This window comes from Lontra canadensis, unplaced genomic scaffold, assembly GCF_010015895.1.
Source record: "Lontra canadensis isolate GAN:19392208 unplaced genomic scaffold, GSC_riverotter_1.0 scaffold1216, whole genome shotgun sequence".
In the NCBI taxonomy this organism is placed as follows: domain Eukaryota; kingdom Metazoa; phylum Chordata; class Mammalia; order Carnivora; family Mustelidae; genus Lontra; species Lontra canadensis.
Genome location: NW_022632200.1, coordinates 1 through 14,881, shown reverse-complemented (window position 1 = coordinate 14,881; position 14,881 = coordinate 1). Strand labels below are relative to the sequence as shown.

The following is a 14,881-nucleotide window of genomic DNA, read 5'->3' as shown; positions in this document are numbered from 1 at the left end:
TGTTTTGTTTTGTTTTGTTTTGTTTTGTTTTGTTTTAGAGAGGGATGGAGACATGGGTGGGGCAGAGGGAGAGGGAAAGAGAAAATCTTCAACAGACTCCATGCCCAGCATGGAGCCCCATGTGGTGCTTGATCTCACAAGCCTGAGATCATGACCTGAGCTGAAATCAAGAGTCCGACATGTAAGACTGAGCCATCCAGGCACCCCAGGTAGTAAAGTTTTAAACCAGGAAGATGGAAGTGGTGATCTCTGTACCCCTTAAATTTGGTGTTTAAATCTTTTCTTACAATAAGCTGGAAGTGCTACAGAAGGAAAGTTGCCAAAGAGTTGCCTGATACACTCTGTTCTCCAGAACAGCTCTGCCAGGGGTTAAATTTGGCACTGTGGAAGTGTCCAGAAGGAGATTTGGGTGCAGTAGGCTATCAGCTGTTTACCTGGCTAGGTCCCACACACGTCAACTCAAACTTTTTCTTATAAATGCTTCTCGGGAGGCAGCAAACTGTTCCACTCCACCACAGAGTGTGCCCTAGAAGGGAAAGCGACAACATAAAAGGTAACAGGCATCGGAAGGATATCTAGAGACACCCTTGAAACCCAAGTTCTAGAATCTAGGAAAGAGTTGGCAGTAAAAGAGCTGGCAGTTTTGGGAAGTACCAGATGGAAAGAGGTGGCACTCACAGGACTCAAGGATAGTGATGGGATGAAAGGGAGAAATCAGCCCTGCCTACAGAATTCTTCGTCTCTTTTGGCTTCCCATAAAGTGCGAATTTCTCTTTCCTGCCTTTAATGTCATATTTTTAGGTTGGAGTCAAAAGGGAAGAGGAGATTCTCTAGTTTCAGGGAGAGTGCTTTAGGCTAAGGCCAGATTTTTCCTAGTTTAGAGAAAGTCACCCACGTGGAAAGGGATTACTAGTAAAACGCACTACACAGGGGGTGCCTGGGTGGCTCAGTGGGTTAAAGCCTCTGCCTTCAGCTCAGGTCATGATCCCAGGTCCTGGGATCGAGCCCCACATTGGGCTCTCTGCTCAGCGGGGAGCCTGCTTCCTCCTCTCTCTCTGCCTGCCTCTCTGTGTACTTGTGATCTCTATCTGTCAAATAAATAAATAAAATCTTTAAAAAAAATAAATAAAAAACGCACCGCACAGAGTCACGAGCCATCCCATTTCCAGGCCAAGGCAGTGACGGTATATAAGTTGGCAATCTCCTTGGACTGTGCCTCTTCCCAGATGCTTCTTCGAGGGCTCCAGTGGAGTACCCAAAGTCTGAAATTAAGGAGGTGGATTTCAGAAGAGATGGAGACTGAGCAAAAGGGTGGAAATGGGTGGGTAACTGAAGGCAATGAGTCTCGCTGTATTAGAGAAGAAAGGAAGTGAAAGAGAACATACATGCTAGGGAATCTCATAGGAGAGGACAAAAAGGTTCAAAAAAAGGAAGTTGGGAAAATCAAGCCAAAAGTAAAATGGGGTGAGAGCGATAGGAGTGAAGAAAACAAAAGGAGATCATGGCTGGTGAGAAAAGTGAGCTGTTAGCAAGGGAGAAATAAGGAAAAAGAAACAGAGAAAAAGGAAGGGAGAGACCCACATGACATCGAAGGGGATAAAAGGACGGAACTAATAAAGCTGATGTGAGGGGACCGGGGCCCTTTATTTATTTTATTTACCCTTCCATCATCCATCCATCCATCCCTTCCTTCCTTCCTTCCTTCACCAAACATTTAAGCATACATTATGTACTGGATGCTAATTTAGCCACTGGAGATTTCAAAAAAAAAAACAAATAGGCCCTCTTTTCAAGGGCGTTTCAGTTTAGCCAGATAACTACAAACACCAAAGTGTAATATCATGCTACAAACACTGAGCCAGTGGTCTGAAAAGAGGCAATGGTAATACAAAGAGAGTGGAAATGAATTCCACTGTGGAGTCCCAGGCAGAGGCACAGAGACACAAAATCCTGGTGTATTGTGGAACGGCCGGAGTCCCAACAGATGGTGGGAGCAGGAAAAGGGAAGTGAGTGGATTAAAACCTAAGGATCTCTTTCAAAATACACTTGATTTCCAACCATTCTCCCACTCTAGCTGAAAATAACTGGGCTAGAGCAAGCTGTACACAGGGAAAGTAGGCAGAAGATGAACATGGAAAGGGACCCACCTGTCATAACTTCCCAACACAACAGACTGGCCCCCACACTTGCAGCAGCGGTGGTGAACTCCCGCTCCTGAGGGTCACGGCTGTAATCAAAAGTTTGTAGCACGTGGCCTTCCTTTCCATAGGCTACAATTCTCCGATCACAGCCTGCAGCCACGATGCTGTTGGTTGCCCAAGCCAAGGCATAGGGTGGGCATGGGTGGTTAACCAACTTTCCCTAAGACAGAAGTAAAGGGTTCCAATCGCTCTGACTCTGACAGCCTCAGCCAGGGATTTTTCCTTTCTAGGAAAAATTTATACCCTGTATAAATCTTCCAACATTTTCCCACCCCAACACATCCTAATCTGGAGAACTTCACAAACTGTCTTTAGGTTTTATACTCTTACACACATATGTATGACATACACACACACGTCTGACATTGTCCGCAAGAGGAAACATCAAAAGGCCTGAATGTTGAGTTCTTTAGTAAACACCTATAAGGCCCCCAAAGGGACATATCCTACACGTTAACTAACACTGGGTAGGTCCACATGGAGCATACAACTCTTTCTTCACACAAGAAATAAATTTAATTATTACATGAGTAATTCTTTTTTTTTTTTTAATCTCTTTTGGCTTCCAATAAAGTACGAATTTCTCTTTCCTGCCTTTAATGTCATATTTTAGGTTGGAGTCAAAAGGGAAGAAGAGATTCTTTAGTTTCAGGGGAGAGTTCTTTAGGCTAAGGCTGGATTTTTCCTAGTTTCGAGAAAGTTACCCAGGCTGAAAGGGGTTACTTTTTTCTTTGTTTAAGTTTTAGTTATTAAGTAATCTCTACACCTAATGTGGTGCTCAAACTCACAACCCTGAGATCAAGAGTCACATAACCCACCAACTGAGCCAGCCAGGCCCCCCTCTACAAGTAATTCTTAAGGTAAGTTATTCAAACAATAGAGAATTACATCAAGTAAAACATAAACATTCCTTTTCTCCCCCACCCTTTCCCTTTTCTCTCTTGAGAATGACTTTTTTTTTCTATGAATTTACACATATAAATACACTTTTTACATAGATAAGGATAATTTTCACTTTCCCTTACTCTCAGAATCCTTTCCACTCGATTCCTCCTTGCCCACAAATATTAAGCTGTGGCCTCCTAAATAAAAATTCTCTCTGTGGCTGCATCTAAAAGTGCTCCCCGCCAACCACCTCAATCTTAATGTTCAACCTCCCCTAGGAGGGATGTTGGGTTTCTTTACCCCCATCTCACAGCATCCTTTAGTCATACCTGTGACTCTCCAGAGCCTTCATCATTGAAGAAATACCTAACAGTGGTGCCATCTGCATGACCAGAGAGAATTCCTTTCCCAGAGGAACTAAAAAAGTGAGTGAATTAAAAGGAAGAGGAAGAGGAGAAAGAGATTACTCTGTCTCACCAAGAAATCCCGCTTCTGTGTCAAACATTACCCTACCTGGGCTCCCTGCTACCAGTCCTCCCCATCTTCCGTATTATAGTCTCCCAGTTCCGACATCCCCATCGCTTCTTCCTACATCTCCAGGCTTGGGATACTGCTCTTCCTTACTCACTTTGTTGTTAGTGATACCACGTAAGAATCTGTCCCATAGATGGTAGATGATGTATTAGTTTTAGTGTTTGCTAAACGAACCTGAAAATGGGAAAATGGATACAAGTCTGGTTAGGTTCCTTTCAATCCCACCCAGGTCCTAAGGAAAGAAAAAGAAATAACAAAAAACTGGTCCTTCCGTCTTCTCCCCCAATATATAACTTGACCCTAAGGGAGACATTTAACCGTATTTCTCTCTCCAGAACCATTATCCCCACCCACAACCTCTCCTGTGTTTCTCTTCCTCCTTTACCTTCCCTTCAGCCAGTCCAAAAACAATGATGTGCTGCTCTGCTGGCCACTGCAGACAAGTGACAGCACTCTGGAAGGAGGAAATCATGAAAAGGATAACCCTGTCCATGTCTCCCAGCGCATTTATAACAAACTGAACACCCCGCCACATGCCACCACCCCAGTCGCCTACAGTGGAGAAGAGGACACAGCCGGGCTCCAGGAGGAAAGCAAGGAGGATGGGCAGCCAGGCTACACCATCCTCCATCCTCTCAGTTGGAAAGGTCAGATGGACAAGTTAAAAGTGCAACTTCTGGTTACACTTACAAGTAGCTATATTGATATATGTTTGCTCATCCAAATCTCACAGACAGGACTGGACTTTACCATCTGGATGAATTTGTTACAGATGACTTTCTTGTCACCCCTGCGAAATAAAAGGAGGGAAAACATATTAAAAACACTTTCATAAAGAAAGTGCTACACGTGATGCTGGGGGAAGGGAAGAAAGACAAGATACGTTCCCTGCTCCCCCTAATGTCTCCTTCCATTCCATAGGAGCTTTGAAAGGAGGCATAAAATGGAGCCCGAGCAGTTTTAGAACAGGAACAAAGATGCTGTATCACCAAGGGCTCCCATCACAGGTCCCCATGCTGACCTTAGGCTGATTCCACCAGGGATGGGATCTCACAACACATGAGACAGGCACAGATAGGGAAGCAGCAACAGACTCAGAAAGGCCTTTGCCTTCCACGTCCCAGCCTGGACCATCATCTTCTCTACTCCCCTTTCCCCAATGAGACATTTCTTCCTGCCATCCCCTTCTTTTCCAAGTCACCCCCACCTCCCAGTCTCTATCCTCACCAATATTCACCAATCTTGTACACATAGGTGATGTTGTCGGTCTGTCCTATGGCAATTTTAGTGGAATCAGGAGAAAAAGCCATGCCCTTCACCATATAGCTCTTCCTGCCATACTGAGAGTTAAAAAAGGAAAAGAAAAAAAAAAAGTCATGAGTACACACGGTAGAGAAAAGAGAAGAAAAGGTGTTTGTGTGACTGTATTGAGCGTGAGGGATTTATCCTGAGAAAAGATGGGGCAGGCCATTTCCTAGGCAGATGGCTGGGGAAGTTAGGAAGTTTTCCAGATTCCTAAGACCCCATGAACAGGTTAAGGACACACAGAGTACTCTCTTCACCTTCATGTCAGCTGGTTTGGTGGAGAATTTATCTCTCCGCTCCCCATGTTCATCATATAGCAACACCACCCGGTCCACTGTGCAGACGGCAAACTTGGCATTGTTCTGGGACCAAGCCATGCAGGTCACCTTTGCAGCTCCATCCTGCAGAGGCAGAGGGGGCAAAAATAAGCCCAGCTGTTCGTCTAGAGCGATAAAAGCATTTCTAGTTCCTTTAGCTCTAGTGTGACTTTGGTCAATTCTCCACATCACAGTCCTTAAAACAAAAGATGCATCCTGGTCTCCAAGGCTATAAAACCCTGGCCCAGGAGAACAAGGTGCTTTAGAAACCCATAATGCAAATACACTTCGAGGTGACACGCAGAATCAACTGTACCGATGTGCCCCTGCAATGGCCTTGCTCCTTCATAGCTCAACTGAAATAAATTGGTCTGATAAGTTGTTTTTTTAATAGGTTCTGGTCTTCAGCCATTAATTCAATATATACTTCTTTTTTTTCATTCAATATTATTTTTTTAAAGGTTTTCTTTATTTATTTGACAGAGAGTGAGAGAGGGAACACAAACAGGGGGAGCGGGAGAAGGAGAAGCAGGCTTACCAGTGAGCAGGGAGCCCAATGTGGGGCTCAATCCCACGACCCTGGATCATGACCTGGCTGAAGACACTTAATGACTTAGCCACCCAGGCACTCCTCATTCAATATTTTTTGAATACCTTACTGAGAAAAGCATGTAGCCAGGGGCTGAGAGGAAGACAAAGAGCAAAATACAGTCCCTGCCCCAGGCTAAAAACATGGTGCAAAACAGGAAAAATCCCATTAGAGAGGCATGTACAAAGCGCGAAGATAGTTTGGAGAAGCCTAAAATCATTTTATGTTTAAATGACCAACTTTAAGTTTTGAAGAATTGGATGTAGTTAAATGGGGGAAGTTATCTGAAGTAGAAGGAATGATAGGAGCAAAGGCAAATCTCATTAAGAGACAGTAATTTAATTTAGCTGAAACTATCTTGCAAATAGAACAGACGAAGTAAGGCAGGAAAAACAGGGAGGCCAGCGCAAAAAAACTTTGAAATTTGGCCAAGGAGTTTGGGCTTATTTGGTAGGAAAAAGACAGTGAAAGTTCTGGAATGGGGAGTAAAACAATCAGAGTTGAGATTTAGGATGAAAATGCCACCAGCTTAGTGTTTTGTTTTTTTTTTAATCCCCCCCCCAAACTACGCACTGCTTAGAAGTCCAATTTTGAAGTGATCATCTCCCAGTCAATTATTCTCTTCCACATCTGTCCACCACCTGGTCCTCAACGGTTCTGCACTAAGGACTTCCCTCCTTGAAATAAAACATTTAGCTTCTGCTCCAATTGTGTGATTAATTTCTTGGGCTCCAGAGCTCTGGTTTGAAACTTTGTTACTTGTCACTCCTAACCCACCTACCTCCAAAGTCCCAGGTTTAAAAGGCCTCTTTTTTTTTTTTTCTCCCCTCCATCAAAATCCTCAGAGTCAGAAAATAGCCACACCACCACCTTTACCCACCTCCACCGCTTGATTAAATTAGGTTTGAAGGGCTGAGGGTTCCTGTTTTCCTTGCTCATCATCCGCCTTCATCATTTTGCCAATCCTGGGCGTTTGCCCTGCCCTGCCTGCATCATGACATCTTATTTTGAAAGACTGAAGGGGATTTTCACTTCCAATTATTCCATTAGGGTAAAGGAATTTTTAAATTACAATTTTGGGGGCAGTTTCCTGAGCAATGAGCACTTCTCTCTCTTGTTCTAATTTCCCTCTATTCTCCTAATACCACATTCGCTGTGAAGCCTTCCTCATTCCACACAGCACTGTCTGAGGATTCAATGGGGGCAGGGAGTAGAATAATAAAAACTAACCTTTAACAAGATCTTACCATAGACTAGGCATTTTGATAAATGCTCAATATGCATTGTCCTTTTACTTCATAACGCTGAGACAGATATGCTTATGCATATTTTACAGATGGGGAACCTGAGGTTCAGAAAAGTTAAGTAATTTGCTCAAATTTACATACACAGTTCATAAGGGGGTGGAACCAAGATTTAAATCCTCGTATGTCTGACTCCACAAACCACAATCCTAACTCCTGAAATTATGCTGTCTTGCTAATAGGAAACGTTCACTTATGGCAGATACTATCATTAGCTTTGTATGAATCTATCCTTTGAATTTTGAATGTTCTCTCTCGTCTATCAGTTTCTACAGGGCTTTTTAGTTCGCGAAGGCTTTTGCGCACGTGACTTTAACTCTTCCTCCAAACCCCCTCAGGTTGCTATTGTTGTTTATTTATTATCCCATTTTCCAAATGAAGCAGTTGGGTGGGCGCTCAGAGACTGTGTGCCGAGGGCTTCAAGTCAGCGGGATTGGACCATTTATTGAAAGTGGAGCTGGCACTAGGACTTGAGAGCTGGTCTCCTAGCTCCAAAACCCAGCCTTTCTTTAGCATGGTGCCTCCCCCGGTGCCCAGCCTTTTCCGAACCTGAGATCTTCATCATCAGAACGAACGTGAGGTCTTCCGCACTCCGTCTTTGGGGCTTTTACCTAAAGCGCTTGTTTATCTGGGCGCAGACTTAGGTTCGCTGTTTCCCTGTGCGCCCAGCAGGGGGCCTCCTACACAACTGCTGTCAAAGGAAACGGAATGAAAGCTACCGAGGTTAGCGGTCCGTCTTGACTACTGCACACTACCGGCCGCGCAGAGATTCCGCATGCAGTAGGCGCTCAACATCGTGAGATTTCAGTTCTCCCACTTCTCTGGGAACGTTAAGGCTGGCGAGGGAGGGAAGAGGCACGCAACTCCTCACCTGAGGGCTCAGCAGGGTCCTCAGGTGCTTCAACGGCATGACGAACACCTGTCTCTCGGATGCCAGCAGTGAGCGACAACTCCCGTCGTTACCTGGACAACCCGCCACGCAGCCGCGGCAACTGCCGCAGACGCAGACGCGACTACAGCGCGACATACTTCGCAAGGTCACCACGTAGCTTCGTAGCTTTGCTGTGAAGCAAACAGAACGTGCGCAGGCGCAGTGAGGTCTAGGGCGGGACCGAGAAGACTCGAGTCCTCTCTTCAACCAATCCCGTCGTTGCTTGCACTCTCAAGCTCAAGCCACGCCCACAAACCCTCCGCAAACTCGAGGTCCTACGTAATTGCGGTCTTTCTCCCGCCGGGATTGTGAGTAAAGTGTGGCTGAACACTTCTTTTAATCCTTACAACCCTGGAGGAAGGAAGGGCGGTTGCTTTCATACGTTTTGCTGCGGCCCGGATTGAACCCAAATAGGCTCTATGATTTGCACGGGGTATCACAAAGCTAATAATGATAGCTAACTGAATACTCGGTATGCGTCTACCAGGTACTGTGCAAAGGGTGGTAGATGCATTATCTCATTTAATCTCAAAGACAGCTTTTGAAGGGGATAGCATTATTAGTTCCATTTCACATGCCAGGAGACTCGGAATTAGAGGGGTCCCTTAACAAGCGAACAGTAAATGATGTAACTGGGATTCAACCCAGAGCTGATGCATTTAAACAGCCCTTATTTTCCGAACTTCTAGCTCCCTCTATCTATGCCATGCTTCTATACCCCGTGCCACTTCCATCCCAAGAGATGAGGTGTCCAGAGTCCGAGATGTGAGTGTTTCTGCTCCAGTGGCCCGTGAGAGGTACTACTTCAGAACTGGGTAGCAGTGGATCAAAGACTGCTGCCCAGATCTGGATGCTTTTGTGGCTCAAGGCAGATGGCAAATGAGAACTGGGCTTATCTGATAGGATGAAGTTAAGTCTTGTGATACCTGGGGTTGGAGCTTGGTGAAGTAGAAAGGATAATGACTTCTTGATCTGTTTGGATTGGGGTCCCTTTCAGAATCACTGGTCTAAATTCTTGGAACATGCCAGAGAGACTGAGATGCAGAAAAGGAGCGTTCTTACACTTCCTCTGGAAAGATCCGAAGTTGAGAAGACCTATAATTCTCCAGAGAGTATAGCATATGATGTCCAGATTCTGGGTTCTGCAGCTTTTCCCCCACAGTGGTTGCAAACGTCAACAGGTATTTCTCTCACTGGCACCATCCCCCCACCCTTGGAATTTAGGAAACAGTAGAGGAAAGCCTCTATTTTCACAGGAAGGAAGTAGCCCTAGAGCCCAAAGTATAAGTCTTTTGACAGGGGAGTTCCAACCCCTCAGTTTTATTTCCATAATCCTCCTCTGGATATAGTGGCAGAGAGTGAATATAAACTCATTTACACTTTACAGTTATTATTGACTTTGACCAAATCAGCAGAGACGGAGGCAGACAGAAACAAAAGGAAAAGTGAGGGCGGGGAAGACTAGAAGTACAGGAGTGCACAGGATAGGAGCACGTGGCACTGAAGGATCCATTAGTGGAGCTGCTCTTTCATTTGTCCCAAAACACCGTTCAGTCCTTTTCTGGAAATTAACTCGAGGTTGATGGAGGAGTCAGAGGACTAAATGGTGAAAAGATTGGGTGTCAACGTGGGCAGTGAACTTAAAAAGGTTACCGGCCCCTCTCATGTGGTATAACCTTCGTTTCCACAGATGCAGGAGAATTTATATTCCTCCCTCTTCTTTTCCTTCTCCCCCCTTCTCACTGAACAAAACAAAAGGAACTAGGGCTCTAGTTTTCTACACCCATTTCTGTCCTCTCCCCACCCATTCCAGGCTATAGAATCAACACAAACACCTTAAAACAATGAGAGTGCTCCTGTCGAGCTGGTGGTGGCATGAGAGGCCCTTGTGGTCAGGGGAGAGACAGTGGGGAAGTGTCTTCAGCATACTATACAGTATCCCATACAGTCATCTCCAGTTTGTCCAAGAACGTTTATTGCAAAAATGTCCAAGGGGTGAGGTCACCAGCAGCTGGGGGGCTACCAGGTGAGAGGGGGAGCACCTGAGGCTCCGTGGAAGACATTGGAGTAGTGCAGTGCAGCATCTGCCCCCAGACCCAGATAATTCCTTTGAGTTGCTGGGGGAGGGGGAGTACCCAAAGAAACACCCCTCTCTGAGACCCAGAGGCAAGATGTGGGGGCAGCTGGGGATGCCGAGAGTCCTGATGCAGGTGCAATGGGGGCCCCATCGGGGACCTAGTGGGATACAGTTGAACAAGTGTCTCTCCCCTGGACCTGGGAGATGGAAGGACATATCCCATCTGATAGCCATTCCCCAGGTCCAGGGGCACAGACCCTAAGAGACCTACCTTCTGGCCCTGCTCACAGTGGAAAGAGGATGGGTACCAGGCCTGAGATTGTGGGAGTGTCATTACCCTCTAGGAGATTATGGGATCCTTCAGTCTTGGGCAGATCACCAACTGAGGCTCTCCCTGACCCTATCCCCATCCCAGGGTGTTAGTGCATCTGTTTTCGAGTTCCGTTTCTTCACTCATACATCAATGGTGTTCATGGATGGTGACTTTTTCTGTTAAAAAAAAAAAAATGGCTCGAGTCTCATGTCAGGAAGGTAAGAGCCTCCTCCATCCCAAATATCCATTTCCCCTCTCTTCCTGCCCCTCTTGGCCTTCTCCCTTTCCCTGACTGCTTCTAGAAGCAAAATCAACATTCCCTCCCTCACCGGCCCCATATCACATCACCTGTCTCGTCCCCACCGGCCTTCCCTGAGGACTCTGTTCTGGCCCCTTCCCCTTCTCCTTGGGGTTGTTGTTGGAGTCGTTGTCCTTGATGATATCATACTGACGGCAGAAGAGCCCAATTACAGCTGAAACACAACAATACAATCTGCACCTTGATCTTGACCTCCCCACTCACAGCCTTGAAGGGCAGTGAGATACCCACATGGTTTCTAGAAAATCTGAGAAGAAAACCCTTGAATTTCTGGTGCTCATATGCGAGCACCACCCTCTTAGCCTTCGTCTCCTCAAACTTCTGCTCACCCCCAACTAAGCATCTCCCTGCTGCATTTCCCTCCCTGCCTTTACTCCTGAGCCTTCACCACCTCCCACCTTCACTGAGCCCGCCACTCCCCCAATCCTTGGTCCCCCGTGCAGCTGCTCACTCACCGGCCCACATGAGCAAAACCACCACAATGATAACCACTTCCCCTGTCTGCAATGGTCATTCTCCCTCCAGACCCTCCACTGTGATGTCACCTGAGAAGAAAGAGATAGACTCGAGGTTATGGGGAGCGGCCACAGAGCTCTTCTATGCCAACCCATAAGGATGGAGAGTCTAGGGCCAGGGTTGCCCCTGAGAGCCCCTCTCTAGGAAGCTGTTGGTGGACAGGTAGTTAGAGACCAAAAAAACAGGACCGTTGTGGGCAAGTATTCCTGCAGACTGCGGTGGCTGGGAACAGAGGGTGGGGAAAAGGATGCTTAAAAGCCCTTCTCCCAGAGGGAGGAGTCAAGATGGCGGAGAAGTAGCAGGCTGAGACTACTGCAGGTAGCAGGAGATCAGCTAGATAGCTTATCTAAAGATTGCAAACACCCACAAATCCAACGGGACATCGAAGAGAAGATGAACAGTAATTCTAGAAACAGAAAATCAACCACTTTCTGAAAGGTAGGACTGGCGGAGAAGTGAATCCAAAGCGACGGGAAGATAGACCGCGGGGGGAGGGACCAGCTCCTGGCAAGCGGCGGAGCAACGGAGCACAAAATCAGGACTTTTAAAAGTCTGTTCCGCTGAGGGACATCGCTCCAGAGGCTAAACCGGGGTAAAGCCCACACGGGGTCAGCATGGCCTCAGGTCCCGCAGGGTCACAAAAGGATGGGGGTGTCTGAGTGTCGCAGAGCTTACAGGTATTAGAATGGGGAAGCCGGCTACAGAGACAGAGCCGAGGAGTAACTCTCAGCTCTGGGTTACCTTGAACCAGTCGCAGGCTCAGTCAGCTCGGAGAGGCCCGGAGGCCAGGGTGACGGGAGTAATTGGGCGCTGTTCTCTGAGGGCGGAAAGCGCTCAGGGAACAAAAGCTCCCAAAAGCAAACCCGAGCAGATTACTCAGCCCGGCCCTGAGTAAGGGCGGTGCAACTCCGCCGGGGGCAAAGACACTTGAGAATCACTACACCAGGCCCCTCCCCCAGAAGATCAACAAGAAATCCAGCCAGGACCAAGTTCACCTACCAAGGAGTGCAGTTTCAATACCAAGGAGAGCGGTGAATTCCAGAGGAGGAGAAAGCAAAGCACGGAACTCATGGCTTTCTCCCCATGATTCTTTAGTCTTTCAGTTAATTTAATTTTTTTTTCTTTTTTTTTTCAATTTTTTTTCTTCTGCTGCTAATTTTTTTACACTTTTACCCTTTTCTTTTTTAACGTTTTTTAACTAGTTTATCTAATATATATATATATATATATATTTCTTTTTTATATTTTTTTCTTTATTCGTTTTCTTTTTTTAATTGTTTCTTTTTTCTTTTTCTGAACCTCTTTTTATCCCCTTTCTCCCCACCACGATTTAGGATCTCTTCTGATTTGGTTAAAGTGTATTTTCCTGGAGTCTTTGCCACCCTTTTAGTATTTTACTTGCTCCTTCATATACTCTTATCTGGACAAAATGACAAGGCGGAAAAATTCACCACAAAAAAAAAAACAAGAGGCAGCACCGAAGGCTAGGGACCTAATCAATACAGACATTGGTAATATGTCACATCTTGAGTTCAGAATGACAATTCTCAAGGTTCTAGCCAGGCTCGAAAAAGGCATGGAAGATATTAGAGAAACCCTCTTGGGAGATATAAAAGCCCTTTCTGGAGAAATAAAATAATTAAAATCTAACCAAGTTGAAATAAAAAAAGCTATTAATGAGGTGCAATAAAAAATGGAGGCTCTCACTGCTAGGATAAATGAGGCAGAAGAAAGAATTAGCGATATAGAAGACCAAATGACAGAGAATAAAGAAGCTGAGCAAAAGAGGGACAAACAGCTACTGGACCACGAGGGGGGAATTCGAGAGATAAGTGACACCATAAGACGAAACAACATTAGAATAATTGGGATTCCAGAAGAAGAAGAAAGAGAGAGGGGGGCAGAAGGTATATTGGAGAGAATTATTGGAGAGAATTTCCCTAATATGGCAAAGGGAACAAGCATCAAAATCCAGGAGGTGCAGAGAAACCCCCTCAAAATCAACAAGAATAGGTCCACACCCCGTCACCTAATAGTCAAATTTACAAGTCTTAGTGACAAAGAGAAAATCCTGAAAGCAGCCCGGGAAAAGAAGTCTGTAACATACAATGGTAAAAATATTAGATTGGCAACAGACTTATCCACAGAGACCTGGCAGGCCAGAAAGAACTGGCATGATATATTCAGAGCACTAAACGAGAAAAACATGCAGCCAAGAATACTATATCCAGCTAGGCTATCATTGAAAATAGAAGGAGAGATTAAAAGCTTCCAGGACAAAGAAAAACTGAAAGAATTTGCAAACACCAAACCAGCTCTACAGGAAATATTGAAAGGGGTCCTCTAAGCAAAGAGAGACCCTAAAAGTAGTAGATCAGAAAGGAACAGAGACAATATACAGTAACAGTGACCTTACAGGCAATACAATGGCACTAAATTCATATCTCTCAATAGTTACCCTGAATGTGAATGAGCTAAATGCCCCAATCAAAAGACACAGGGTATCAGAATGGATAAAAAAGCAAAACCCATCTATATGTTGCCTACAAGAAACTCATTTTAGACCCAAAGACATCTCCAGATTTAAAGTGAGGGGGTGGAAAACAATTTACCATGCTAATGGACATCAGAAGAAAGCAGGGGTGGCAATCCTTATATCAGATCAATTAGATTTTAAGCCAAAGACTATTATAAGAGATGAGGAAGGACACTATGTCATACTCAAAGGATCTGTCCAACAAGAAGATCTAACAATTTTAAATATCTATGCCCCTAACGTGGGAGCAGCCAACTATATAAACCAATTAAAAACAAAATCAAAGAAACATATCAACAATAATACAATAATAGTAGGGGACTTTAACACTCCCCTCACTGGACAGATCATCCAAGCAAATGGACAGATCATCCAAGCAAAAGATCAACAAGGAAATAAAGGCCTTAAATGACACACTGGACCAGATGGACATCACAGATATATTCAGAACATTTCATCCCAAAGTAACAGAATACACATTCTTCTCTAGTGCCCATGGAACATTCTCCAGAATAGATCACATCCTCGGTCCTAAATCAGGTCTCAACTGGTATCAAAAGATTGGGATCATTCCCTGCATATTTTCAGACCACAATGCTCTGAAGCTAGAACTCAATCACAAGAGGAAATTGGGAAAGAACCCAAATACATGGAGACTAAACAGCATCCTTCTAAAGAATGAATGGGTCAACCAGGAAATTAAAGAAGAATTGAAAAAATTCATGGAAACTAATGATAATAAAAACACAATGGTTCAAAATCTGTGGGACACAACAAAGGCAGTCCTGAGAGGAAAATATATAGTGGTACAAGCCTTTCTCAAGAAACAAGAAAGGTCTCAAGTACACAACCTAACCCTACACCTAAAGGAGCTGGAGAAAGAACAAGAAAGAAACCCTAAACCCAGCAGGAGAAGAGAAATCATAAAGATCAGAGCAGAAATCAATGAAATAGAAACCAAAAAAACAATAGAACAAATCAATGAAACTAGGAGCTGGTTCTTTGAAAGAATTAATAAGATTGATAAACCCCTGGCCAGACTTATCAAAAAGA

General features: G+C 45.0%; 1 long non-coding RNA gene and 1 pseudogene across 1 annotated transcript; both read right to left on the bottom strand.

The window, feature by feature from the left end:
* Positions 1-434: 434 nt before the first annotated feature.
* LOC116863446 lies at positions 435-8,110 on the bottom strand (annotated as a pseudogene).
* Positions 8,111-10,022: 1,912 nt separating this feature from the next.
* Positions 10,023-11,347, bottom strand: LOC116863445. The gene is made up of 3 exons (XR_004381826.1): positions 11,232-11,347; positions 10,806-10,930; positions 10,023-10,633 (listed from the first exon to the last, which is right to left on the bottom strand). It is a non-coding gene; the product is annotated as an uncharacterized LOC116863445 (long non-coding RNA).
* Between the last annotated feature and the right edge of the window lie 3,534 nt (positions 11,348-14,881).